Source organism: Arachis duranensis, chromosome 9 (assembly GCF_000817695.3).
Source record: "Arachis duranensis cultivar V14167 chromosome 9, aradu.V14167.gnm2.J7QH, whole genome shotgun sequence".
NCBI lineage: Eukaryota > Viridiplantae > Streptophyta > Magnoliopsida > Fabales > Fabaceae > Arachis > Arachis duranensis.
This window is the reverse complement of record NC_029780.3, coordinates 61325929-61339921: the sequence shown is the minus strand read 5'-3', so window position 1 is coordinate 61339921 and position 13993 is coordinate 61325929. Positions and strand designations below refer to the sequence as shown.

The following is a 13993-nucleotide window of genomic DNA, read 5'->3' as shown; positions in this document are numbered from 1 at the left end:
CTTCCTTTGAGGCGTCCCATTATTCACGGAATTCTTCTCAGAAGTGTACATGAACTGGTTATTTGAAACCATGTCAATAACTTCTTGAGCTTCTGCAGGCGTTTTCTTTAGGTGAATGGATCCACCTGTAGAATGGTCCAGTGACATCTTAGAGAACTCAGATACACCATAATAGAATATATCTATCATGGTCCATTCTGAAAACATGTCAGAAGGACATCTTTTGGTCATCTGCTTGTATCTTTCCCAAGCTTCATAGAGGGATTCACCATCTTTTTGTTTGAAGGTCTGAACATATACTCTAAGCTTGCTCAGCTTCTGAGGAGGAAAGAATTTAGCCAAGAAGGCCGTGACCAGCTTATCCCAAGAGTCCAAGCTATCTTTAGGTTGAGAGTCCAACCATGTTCTAGCTCTGTCTCTTACAGCAAAAGGGAAAAGCATGAGCCTGTAGACTTCAAGATCTACTCCATTAGTTTTAACAGTCTCACAGATCTGCAAGAACTCAGTTAAGAATTGGTAAGGATCTTTTGATGGAAGTCCATAAAACTTGCAGTTCTGTTGCATTAGAGCAACTAATTGAGGTTTCAACTCAAAATTGTTTGCTCCTATGGTAGGAATTGAGATGATTCTTCCATCAAACTTGGACGTAGGTGTGGTATAATCACCAAGCATCCTTCATGCATTATTGTTGTTAGGTTTGGCTTCCATCTCCTTTTCTTGTTCGAAAATTTTAGCAAGGTTGTCTCTGGATTATTGTAATTTAGCTTCTCTTAGTTTCCTCTTCAGAGTCCTTTCAGGTTCTGGATCAGCTTCAACAAGAATGCCTTTTTCCTTGTTCCTGCTCATATGAAAGAGAAGAGAACAGAAAAAAAAGAGGAATCCTCTATGTCACAGTAAAGAGGTTCCTTATTATTAGTAGAAGAAGAAGGGAATAAAGAAAGGAGAATCCAAACACAAAGGAGAGGATAGGGGCAGTGATTTGAGATGAAGAGAAGTGTTAGTAAATGAATGAATAAATAGAATAAGATGAGAGACAGAAGTTTTTGAAAATAATTTTGAAAAGGAGTTAATGATTTTCGAAAATTAAGATAAGAAATAAAATTAAAATTAAAATTTAAAATAATTAATTAATTAAAAAGAGAATTTTTGAAAAAGAGAGAGGTATTTTCGAAAATTAGAGAGAGAAAAGTTGTTATGTGGTTTTGAAAAAGATAAGAAACAAACAAAAAGTCAAATAGTTAGTTGAAAAAGATTTGAAAATCAAATTTGAAAATATAAGAAGATAAGAAGTTAGAAAAGATATTTTAAAATTAAATTTTTGAAAAAAAGATAAAATTTTGAAAAAAGATATGATATAAAAGATAAGATAAAAAGATATGATTAAAATTAAATTGATTACTTTACTAACAACAAACTAAAAGATAAGATTCTAGAATTTAAAGATTGAACCTTTCTTAACAAGAAAGTAACAAACTTCAAATTTTTGAATCAATCATATTAATTGTTAGCACAATTTTCGAAAATTTGAAATAAAATTAAGAAAAAGATTTTGAAAAAATAGTTTTAAATTTTCGAAATTCATAAGATAAAAGTAAAAGATTTTATTTTTGAAAAAGTTTTGAAAAAAAAAGATAAGATTTTTAAAATTTGAAACTTTGACTTGACTTACAAGAAACAACTAATTTTAAAAATTTTTTTGACTAAGTCAACCCAAATTTTCGAAATTTTGAGAGAAAAAAGGAAAAGATATTTTTTGATTTTTGAATTTTTAATTATGAGAGAGAAAAGCATAAAAAATGACTCACAACATGAAAATTATGAATCAAAACACATGATGCATGCACAAGAACACTATGAATGTCAAGATGAACACCAAGAACACTTTGAAGATCATGATGAACATCAAGAACATATTTTTGAAAATTTTTTATGCAAAGAAAACATGCAAGACACCAAACTTAGAAATCTTTAATGCGTAGACAATATGAATGCAAAGATGCACATGAAAAACAATAAAAGACACAAAGCAAGAAAACATCAAGATCAAACAAGAAGACTTACCAAGAACAACTTGAAGATCATGAAGAACACTATGAATGCATGAATTTTCGAAAATTGCAAGAACAATATGAATATGCAATTGACACCAAACTTAAAACATGACACAAGACTCAAACAAGAAACACAATTTTTGATTTTTATAATTTTATTATTTTTTTTGGATTTTATTTTATATTTTTCGAAAAACGTATAGGAAAAAGGAAGTAATGAATTCAAAGTCCTCAATCAAAATCCCAGGAATCATATTAGGTTAGTCTAAAGCTTGATGGCCAGCTAAGCTTTAGCATACCATTTTGAAACTCTAGAATTCATTCTTAAAAACTCTGAAGGATTTTTCGAAAATAGAAGGAGAATTTTCAAAAATATTTTTGAAAGCTTTTTGAAAAGAAAATAAAAAAGAAAATTACCTAATCTGAGCAACAAGATGAACCGTCAGTTGTCCAAACTCGAACAATCCCCGGCAACGGCGCCAAAAACTTGGTGCACGAAATTGTGATCATCAACAATGGCGCCAAAAACTTGGTAGCGCTCTCAAACGTGAATCACACCTAGTCACAACTCCGCAAAACTAACCAGCAAGTGCACTGGGTCGTCCAAGTAATACCTTACTAACGCCCAGCCTTTAGGAGTTTGAAGCTCATCACAGTCATTCAATCCCAGAATCCTACTAGGAATACCACAAACAAGGTTTAGACTTTTCGGATTCTCATGAATGCCGCCATCAATCTAGCTTATACCACGAAGATTCTGATTAAGGAATCCAAGAGATATGCGCCCGGTCTGAGATAGAACGAAAGTGGTTGTCAGTCACGCGTTCATAGGTGAGAATGATGATGAGTGTCACGGATCATCACATTCATCATGTTGAAGTGCAACGAATATCTTAGAACAGGAATAGCTGAATTGAATAGAAAATAGTAGTAATTGCATTAAAACTTGAGGTACAACAGAGCTCCACACCCTTAATCTATGGTGTGTAGAAACTCCACCGTTGAAAATACATAAGTGATGAAGGTTCAGGCATGGTCGAATGGCCAGCCCCCAAACGTGATCAGAAGACCGAATCGTCAAAAGACCTTACAATCAAAGACACTAAATACAATAGTAAAAAGTCCTATTTATACTAGACTAGCTACTAGGGTTTACAGAAGTAAGTAATTGATGCAGAAATCCACTTCCGGGGCCCACTTGGTGTGTTCTTGGGCTGAGCTTGAGCTTTACATGAGCTGAGGCTTATCTTGGAGTTGAACGCCAAGTTGTAACGTGTTTTTGGCATTCAACTCTGGTTCGTGACGTGTTTCTGGCGTTTGACTCCAGAATGCAGCATGGAACTGGCGTTGAGCGCCAGTTTACATCGTCTAATCGCGAATAAAGTATGCACTATTATATATTGCTGGAAAGCTCTGGATGTCTACTTTCCAATGCCATTGAGAGCACGCCATTTGGAGTTATGTAGCTCCGGAAAATCTATTTCGAGTGCAGGGAGGTCAAAATCCAACAGCATCAGCAGTCCTTTGTCAGCCTTTTATCAGAGTTTTGCTCAGGTCCCTCAATTTCTGCCAGAAATTACCTGAAATTATAGAAAAACACACAAACTCATAGTAAAGTCCAGAAATATGAATTTAGCATAAAAACTAATGAAAACATCCCTAAAAGTAGCTAGATCCTACTAAAAACTACCTAAAAACAATGCCAAAAAACGTATAAATTATCCTCTCATCATTAATCCAAATCAAAGTATAAAGTGTTATATATTTCTACAAAGCTCTGGAAGTCATCTTTCTATAGCTGTTGAGAACGTTCTATTTGGGCTTCATATCCGGACAACATCTGCAGTGCTTTCTTTGTCTCTGAATCAGACTTTTGCTCCAGCTTCTCAATTCCAACCAGAAATTACCTGAAATTGTACAAAAACACAAAAGCTCATAGTAGAATCCAAAAATGTGAATTTAACACTAAAACCTATAAAAAGTTAAACAAAACATACTAAAAACTATATCAAAATGATGCCAAAAAGGGTATAAAATATCCGCTCATCACAACACCAAACTTAAATTGTTGCTTGTCCCCAGGAAACTAAAAATACAGTAGGATAAAAAGAAAATTAAGATACAATAAATTTCTAAGTTTCCAATGAAGCTTAGTTACAATTAGATGAGCAGGATTTAGTAGCTTTTTGCTTCTGAATAGTCATGGCACCTCACTATCCATTGAAACTTAGAATGGTTGGCATCTTTAGGAACTTAGAATCCAGATGATATTATTGACTCTCCTAGTTAAGCTCTTTTTGATTCTTGAACACAGATTTCAGAGTCTTGGCCATGACCTTAAGCACCTTGTTTTCCAGTATTACCACTGGATACAATAATGCCACAGACACTTTAACTGGGTGAACCATTTTAGATTGTGACTCAGATTTGCTAAAGTCCCTAGATAGAGGTGTCCAGAGTTCTTAAGCACACTCTTTTTGCTTTGGACCACGACTTTAACCGCTTAGTCTCAAGCTTTTCACTTGACACCTTAACGTCACAAGCACATGGTTAGGGACAGCCTGATTGAGCCGCTTAGGTCAGGATTTTATCCCTTTAGGCCCTCCTATCCATTAATGCTCAAAGCCTTGGGTTCTTTTACTCTTGCCTTTTGGTTTAAAGGATTATTGGCTTTCTCAATCTGCCTTCCCTTTCCTGCATTTTTGGGCAGTAATGGATTTTTCTTATTTTTATTTTTTTCTTTTTCTTTTTGCCATTTTTTTCTCTCTTTTTCGCATGCATATGTAATTTTTTTTCTTTTGCATCATGCTTTTTCTTTTTCTTTTTGTTGCTTTTTCTTGCTTCAAGAATCAATTTTTAGATTTTTTAGATTATCAATAATACTTTTCTTTTTTCCTTATTCTTTTAAGAGCCAACATTCAAAAATTCCAACTTCAAATATGCACTGTTTAATTCACACATGTAGAAAACAAGTGCAATGCCACCACATCAACAAAATTAAAATATTCTTATTTTAAACTTTAAATTTATGTACCTCTCAATTCTTTTCAAATAAAATTTTTTTAAGCAAGGTTAGAGATATATGGGACATTTTACAACTTTAAGACATCAATGCAAATGATCATGCAATAAGAACAAGAGAACAGATAAATAAACAGACAGAAAATAGAAAAATAACAGGAAAGGAGTAAAAGAGAATGAATCCACCTGAATGATAGTGGCTAGTGGTCCTCCTTGAGGATCCCATGTAGTGCTTGATCTTCAATGTCACTCCTTTGTCTTTGTTACGGATGCTGCACAAGCTCATGTGCATGCTTTCTAGTTTTCTCCATCCTCTTCTTGTGGGGGCGAATGCCTTTCCCTTTTTCTTCCTTGAGACTTCACCAGTCTTTGGTGCCATACTTAGGAATGGTAGAAGCAAAAAGAAAAGCTTTTGCAATACCAAACTTTAGATTTTTGCTCGTCTTCGAGCAAATATGAATAATGGGGAAGAATAGGGTAGAAGAAGGTGGGGTAGGTGGAGATTCTGTGGGACCCATTGGTCCTGAGAGGTTAGGGAATTCCAGATTCCCTGCTCTCTTGCACTGGTGTTTGAACGCCCAGGGACTGCTCCCTGGCTGGCATTCAACTTTAACACTCTATCCAAAGTGTTCTATTTTCACTGCTGTGAATTCTATCTCTGTTCTGACTGCTGCATATGAACATAACCCTAAAAGAAAAATAAGACAAAATAAAATAAAATAAATAATTAAGGTTGGGTTGTCTCCCAACAAGCACTTCTTTAATGTTATTAGCTTGACGAACAACTCTTTTCAAGGATGAAGATAGTCATAGAGGAATAAATCCTCACTCCTTATTGGGAGCTTCCTTCTTGTGCTCTCATGGAATAGCATAATACGCTCAAGAGACAGGATTTTATTCACTGCATGAGGCAGGGTTGGGATTACAGCAATATGTTGGTGTCCCCTTTTTGTCACTTCCCTCTTCCATGGTGAATACCATGATGAGATAAGTGAATACCACCATCTTCCATGGTGAAAATCCTTTAGTAGGGATATTTTTATTTTTCCAGCCCCTAGGTATCTTCCTTTTGGGCCTTCTTCCTTTGTGGACGGTGTACATCCAACTCCAAACTTACGTTTAGTCTTAGGAGGGATTGAATTGGTTTCATCCAAGGGAGGAGGCTTGGATGCTGAATCCTTTAGGCAAGTGCCTCCCTTGTCAGGGGGTAATGGAGGGTCCAGAACCTTGAACACCATCTAGTCCTTATGCAAGGTAATCCTTGTTTCTTGTGCCTCTTGGGTTTCCAGCTTTTCCATTACGGAGAGTGGCATGAGGGTTATGCTTGACCCTAGGTCATACAGAGCCTTCTCAAAGGTCATGGTGCCTGTGGTGCAAGGAATCAGGAAGCGTCCAGGATCTGGAAGCTTCTGATGTAGCTTCTGCTAAACCAAAGTATTGAGTTCTTTGGAAAGTAATGGAGGTCTTTCCTCCAAAGGCTTTGTACCAAACATTTTGGCATTCAGCTTCATAAGAGCTCCTAGGTACCGAATAACTTGCTCTTCCCTATTGTCTTCATCCTCATCCGAGGATGAGTGTTCATCAGAGCTCATGCAGTGTAGAAGCCCATGTAAAGGAACCTCTATGGTCTTTATATGAGGCTTGGCTTCCTTTAGTTCTGGCATAGAGGTTTCCTGAGTGAGCACTGAGCACTCAAAAGGTGTGCTTTCACTGGCGTTTAACGCCAGCTCTGTTAGCTTATTGGGCATCAAACGCCCATGCTGTGCACCATTATTGGTGTTAAACGCCAGTCCCTATATCACTTTGGGCGTTGAACGCCCAGCAGCGGTATCCTTGTTGGCGTTCAACGCCAGCTTCCCTGGATGGTTGGGTGTTGAACGCCCAATGAGGGGTTCCTCACTGGCATTCAGCGCCAGGTTGCCTACCTGTTCAGGCATTAAATGCCCAGTGAGGGGTTTTTCACTGGCATTTAGCGCCAGAAAGCCTGCTTGTTTGGGCGTTGAATGCCCAGCTAGTGCTCCCTGGCTGGCATTCAACGCCAGCTCTGCTATCAGGAGGGGCGTTAAACACCCAGTATGGGCTTCCTCACTGGCATTTAATGCCTTCCCAGTCTCTCCAGACTCGACCTCTACCTCAATGGAAGGTGTCAGATTTAAACTTAAGCCAAGATCATCAGGGCTTTATTAAAAATGATATTTCCAGTAGTCCATAGGATCTGAAAGCTTCGTGGATCTGGCACCTTCCTTGGTAGCTTATGCTGAATTAGGATACTATACTTCTCAGTAACTATCTCTATTTCATCTCCCTTAGGTCTTTCTTTTAAAAATGAATGTCTTTTAGACAGGCCGTATAGGGGGTCCTTTTTTCTAATATCTCTGTAAAAAAGATATTGACTTGCATCTCCTTAAGGGCTGCTGCGAAATAAGCTAACTGCTCATCTGCCAGATCTTTCTGCATGCCAAGGAAATGTGGCTCTTGAGGTTCTTTCACCTCTGCAAGAGCGAGCTCTGTGATCATCACAGACTCCTCTTGCACGCCTAGAGAAGGATCAATTTGAGGTTCCTTTTCTTCTGTAGGGGCGTGCCCAATGGCAATCTTAGGATCCTTCTGTAGCAGCATACTCCTGAGGTACGGCCTCTTTGGTGAAGACTACTGTCTCACCTTCTTTCAAGGTCTCCTTCTTAGAGAGCATCATGCTTTCTGTGAGGGCCCTTTGGGACTGCACTTCCTCAAACAATTCAGTAAGAGGAATATTACCCTGCTCAGGTGTCCACCGGTCATGGGTGAGAGTGTCTCCTTGAGGGTGGTCACCGTTCATAGCAATAGGAGCATTATAACTCTCAGCAGAGGGTGCGGCTACAGTCTCTTTGTCTAGAACTTCTGTCTTGACTGAGGTCTGAATAATTGTTGCTAACTTAGCCAATCTTTACAAAGGAGAGAACTTTTTTAGGAATTTGGTAATAACCTGATCCCAGGTATTCATACTTCCTTTGGGTGCAATATCCCACCAATCTTTTGCTCAATTTTTCAGAGCAAATAGGAATAGTTTAAGCTTATGGAGTTCAGGATCCACTCCATTGGTCTCTGTAGTGTAACAGAACTGTAGGAAGTCAGTGATGGTCTTTATCCCTATTCTTGGTCATAAACAAGAAAAGAAGAAAGAAAGAAAAGAAGAAAGCTTTTTGTGCTACTTGGACCAAAGAGCTTCCAGTTAGATATGAAGAAAAAAGAAGAAGAGAGAAATAAAAGTGAGAATGGAAGAAGAGATAGAAGAAGAGTTCGAATAAATAGAAATAGAAAAGAAGAGAAGTAGAAATAAAAGAGATAAATAAGAATTAAAATAATTTTGTTTTTATTTTATTTATTAATTATTTTCGAAAATTAAGTTGATTAAATTAAAAGGACTTGAATTTTAATTATTGTTTTTTTGAAAAAGAGGGAAGAGAAAGAGAAGGAACTTTTTGAAAATTAAGAAGAGGTGAAAGTTAGTTAGGAAGTTTTGAAAAAGAAGAGAGAGAAGAGAAGTAATTAATTAAGAAAAGATTTGAATTTAAAATAAGATAAGAAAAGATTTGAAATTAAAATTTTGAAATTAGAAAAAAGATAAGATAAGAAATTAAAAAGATTTGAAAAAGATTTAATTTTAAAATTTGAGATTAGAAAAGGTAAGATAAGAAACAAAAATGATTTGAAAAGATTTAAAAAGATAAGATTTAAAATTTGATTTTGAAAAATATTTAATTTTAAAGTTTGAAATTTGAAAAAGATAAGAAAAATTTTTGAAATTTGAAATTTGAATACTTAAAATTTGAAAATTGAAAAAGATAAGATAATATTTTTGAAAAAGATATGATTTTTATTTTTGAAAAGATTTGATTTTTGAAAACTTGACACCAAAGATAAGTTAAAAGTTTAAAAATTGAAATATGAATTTTTATTTAAAAATTTTGAAAATAATGTTAAAAGGAAAATAGAAAAGATATTTTTTTTTAATTTTGAATTTAATGATGAAAGAGAAAAACACACAAATGCACAAAACTTAAAATTTTTAGATCTGATGCCCCTAATTTTCGAAAATTTTGGAGGGAAACACAGAAAACTTAAGAACACTTTGAACGCTAATAAGAACAAAAAGTACAAAACTCAAAGACTCAAAGAACACAAGAACATAAAAAAAGAAAAGGATACCAAACTTAAAATTTTTAGAAAACCAAGCACAAATTTTCAAAAAATTGAAGAAAAATAACAAGAAGACACCAAACTCAAAGATTTGACACAAGATTTAACCAAAGAAAAACTATTTTTGAAAAATTTTTGAAAGAAAAATACCAGAAAATCGAAAATTGGAATAAGAATAAAAACAAAGACTCAAAGAAACGAAAATTTACCATGAACATAAACAAAAAGGCTCAAACCAAGAACAAAGATTAAAAAAAGAAATAAAAAAATATTTTTTGAAAAAGGTTTTGAAATTTTTGAAAAAATAGAGAAGAAGAAAATAAAAATAAAAGACTCAACAAGAACACAAACAAAGACTCAAACAGAAAGCTAAGGATGCTTGAAAATAGTTTTAAAATGGTTTTTGAAGGAGTTTTAAAATTTTTGTAATTGAAAGACAGAAAACAGGAAAGACTCAAATCACGAACAAAGACTAAACAAAGAAAAGACAAATATTTCTTGAAAAAGGTTTTAGAATTTTCAAAAGAAATAAGGAAAAAGAAAACAAAAATTAAAAGACTCAAATAAAATAAAATAAAATAAATTACCTGATCTAGGGAGTAAGACAATCCGTCAGTTTGTCCAAACTCAACAATCTCCGGCAATGGTGTCAAAAACTTGGTGCTCGAATCCCCACACTTTCATACAACTGTACCAGCAAGTGCACTGGGTTATCCAAGTAATACTTGAGCGAGTCAGGGTCGATCCCACGAGGATTGTGGTTTGAAGCAAGCTATGGTTATCTTATTCACCATGTTGAAGAGCGGATATACATCTTAGAAGTAAATCAAACACAGATCGAAGAAGAAACATTAATACTTTTATTAGTTCATAGGGCTCAGCAGGGCTCCTCCCCTCAACCTAGGAGGTTTAGAAACTCATACTGAAAGTAAATACAATGTAAAACTCAAAAATAATGGATGTCCTCCCTGATGGAGAATGTAAAATACACTTTAAATACTAAACAGATGACTAGTAAGTGTAATTAAATAAAATAATAGAAATAATAAGAGAAGAGACTGTAAGTGAAAAGTCTCTTTCTCCCAGTCATTAATTGCCGAAAATATACCGGAAGCACCGGATAATTGAACACCATGTGCTAAAATCCACTTCTGGTGCCCACTTGGTGAGTGTTTGGGATGAGCTTTGATGAGATCCATGTGCTATGAGGCTTCTTGGGCATTGAACGTTGGCTAGGGGGTCCTCTCTGGTCGTTTGGATGCCGGTCTCTGCTCTTTGGGCGCTGGACGCCAAGAAGGGGGCAGGAAGCTGGCGTTGGACGCCAGTTTTGGGCCTTCAAATCCGAAGCAAAGTATAAACTATTATATATTTCTAAAAAGCTATAGAATTAAGCTTTCTATAACCATTGAGAACGATCCATTTGGAAATTTCTAGCTCCATAAAAGCTCTTCCAAGTGCAGGTAGGTCAGATCCGGACAGCATCTGCATTGCTTTCTTTGTCTCTAAATCAGACTTCTACTCCATCTCCTCAATTCTAGCCAGAAATTACCTGAAATTGTAAAAAAATAGAAAAAATCAAAGTAGAATCCAAAAATATGAATTTAACACTAAAACTTATAAAAACTTATTAAAAAATAAATAAAACAAACTAAAAACTATATGAAAATGATGCCAAAAAGCGTATAAAATATCCGCTTATCAGTACCACTCATGCTTTCAGGCTCTCTGTGGATAATTCTACAAGAGATTCTTTGCATATGAAGTCTAGGGATGAGGCCGTTGATTTGATTGAGATGGTGGCCAACAATCAGTACTTATACTCTTCAGAGAGGGCCGTGAAGAAAGGTGTCATGGAGCTAGATGCCTTGGATGCTATTTTGGCACAGAACAATGCAATATCTCAGCAGATAGCTACTCAACACTTTAGAGGTATGCAATTCTCTTCTGTTGCTACCCCAGATCCTTCTTTTAATATGAGTGGTGGAATGTCTCAATTTGGAAGCTTTGGTTATGAGCAAACCCGTCCTGAGCAAGTAAATTGCATGGGTTATTCTTCAAGACCGGCCAATAATGATCCTTTTTCCAAGACATACAACCTGGAATGGAGAAATTACCCAAACTTTGGTTAGGGAAATCAGAGTCAAAATCAAAGGCAATCCGGGTTCAACAACAATAACTACTTTCCTCAGAATAATTTTGGCCATCAATATCAACCCTTTCAAGCATATAATTCATATTCACATCATCGAAGAACTTCAAAGTTGGAGATAGCCTTGGAAAAACTCTCTAAGAACACGAATAGCTTCATACAGGAAATTAAAGCCTCAATTAGAAACTTGAAAGTTCAAGTGGACAAGTTGAACAGGCAAAGTGCGGAGAAGCCTAATCACACCCCAAGTGAGGAATGCAAGGCTATCAGTCTGAGAAGTGGCAAGATGGTAGGTCCAGAAACTAAAAGTCATGAAGAGGGTGATAAAGAAACCCTAAGTGATGCCAAATTCTCCAGGAAAACCACCCCTGAGCATGCCTCCCTTCACTTTATTCAAGTCGAGGCCGAGCCACCAAAGGCGAAGGCCTCGGTGCCTGAATACAAGCCAAAACTTCCATATCCCCAAAGACTCCAAAAGGTAACAAAGGATCAATAGTTTTCTAAATTTTTGGAGGTTTTTAAGAAGTTAGAAATCAATATCCCCTTTGCTGAGGTTTTGGAGCAAATGCCTCTCTATGATAAATTCGTGAAAGAGCTTCTGACCAAGAAGAGGGATTAGAAAGAAAGTGAGACAGTGGTGCTTACAAAGGAGTGTAGTGCCATTATTCAGAGGAACGTTCTAAAGTAGATGAAGATCCACGAATCTTTCTAATTCCTTGCACCATTGGAGACGTCACTATTTAGATGGCATTGTGCAATCTTAGATCAAGCATCAACTTCATGCCTATTTCACTGATGACAAAACTCCATATTGATGAGGTAAAACCCACCAGAATCTCTCTTTAACTTTTAGATCGTTCTATTAAATTCCCTCTTGGAGTGATTGAGAATTTGCTTGTGAAAGTTGGAACTTTTCTTTTTCCTATGGATTTTGGCATATTGGACATGGAAAAAGATGCCGATGCCTCCATTATCTTTGGAAGCCCATTTCTTGCTACCGGAAGGGCCTTGATTGATGTTTAAAAGGTGAATTGACATTAAGGGTTAGTAAAGCGGAAATTGTGATCAATGTACTTGAGGCCTTGCAACATCCCAGTGATCCTGAGGAATGTATAAAGATTAACTTAATTGAACCATTGGTTTAAGATGTTTTGGAAGCATAAGAGCTTGAAGATGTTTTGGAGCCATCTTTAGAAAGAAACTCGAATGAGACTGATAACCTTATACCTTTCAAGGAGGTGTCAAATGTGCACAAAGAGGAGAGAGGACCACCAAAGCTTACACTAAAGGCTCTACCCCATTCTCTCAAATATGCTTTCTTAGGGGAAAAAGATTCTTATCTGGTGATCATAAGCTCCTCTCTAAGCAAGGGTGAAGAGGTTGCATTGTTACTTGTTCTGAAGGAGCATAAAACGGCCCTTGGTTGGACCATTGGTGATTTAAAAGGGATAAGTCCGACTATGTGCATGCACAAAATTCTACTTGAGGATGATGCTAAACCTGTTGTGCAACCACAAAGGCGTCTTAATCCAACTATGAAAGAAGTGGTTCAAAAAGAGGTCATGAAGCTTTGGGAAGCCAGAATCATCTACCCTATCTCTAACAGCTTGTGGATTAGCCTGGTGCAAGTGGTTCCCAAAAAAGGGGGGTGATGGCCGTTAGAAATGAAAAGAATGAGCTAATCCCTACAAGAATCATCACCGGATGGCATATGTGCATTGACTATAGGAGGCTCAACACAGCCACTAGGAAGGACCACTTTCCTCTGCCTTTTATCGATCAGATACTTGAGATATTAGCCAAACACGCTTTCTACTATTTCCTGAATGGCTATTCTGAATACAATTAGATTGCGGTGGATCTTCTAGACTAAGAGAAGATGGCGTTCACTTGCCCATTTGGAGTATTTGCCTACTAGAGGATGCCGTTTGGTTTATGCTATGCTCCAACAACTTTTTAAAGGTGCATGCTTTCTATATTCTCTGACATGGTTGAAACATTTATTAAGCTATTTATGTATGATTTTTCTGTGTTTGAAAATTCTTTTGATTCCTGCTTACACCATCTATCCTTAGTTTTAAAACGGTGCCAAAAGACAAACCTTATTTTAAACTGGAAAAATGCCATTTCATGGTAACTGAAGGTATTGTCCTTGGGCACCAAGTCTCAAACAAGGGAATAAAGGTAGATAGAGCCAAGGTGGAGGTGATTAAGAAATTACCACCACTGGCTAATGTAAAAGCAATACGAAGTTTTTTAGGCCATGCATGATTTTATAGGAGGTTTGATGAGCGGATAATTTATACGCTTTTTGGCATTGTTTTTAGTATGTTTTTAGTATATTTTAGTTAGTTTTTATTACATTTTTATTAGTTTTTAGTTAAAATTCACTTTTCTGGGCTTTACTATGAGTTTGTGTGTTTTTCTGTGATTTCAGGTATTTTCTGGCTGAAATTGAGGGACCTGAGCAAAAATCTGATTCAAAGGCTGAAAAGGACTGCAGATGCTGTTGGATTCTGACCTCCCTGCACTCGAAGTGGATTTTCTAGAGCTACAGAAGCCCAATTGGCGCGCTCTTAATTGCGTTGGAAAG

The 13993-nt window shown here is 36.3% G+C and overlaps 1 non-coding gene across 1 annotated transcript; it reads left to right on the top strand.

Annotated features, from left to right (window-relative positions):
• Window positions 1-205: 205 nt before the first annotated feature.
• LOC127742180 (small nucleolar RNA R71) lies at window positions 206-309 on the top strand. Its single transcript, XR_008003367.1, has one exon. It is a non-coding gene; the product is annotated as a small nucleolar RNA R71 (small nucleolar RNA).
• Window positions 310-13993: the final 13684 nt, after the last annotated feature.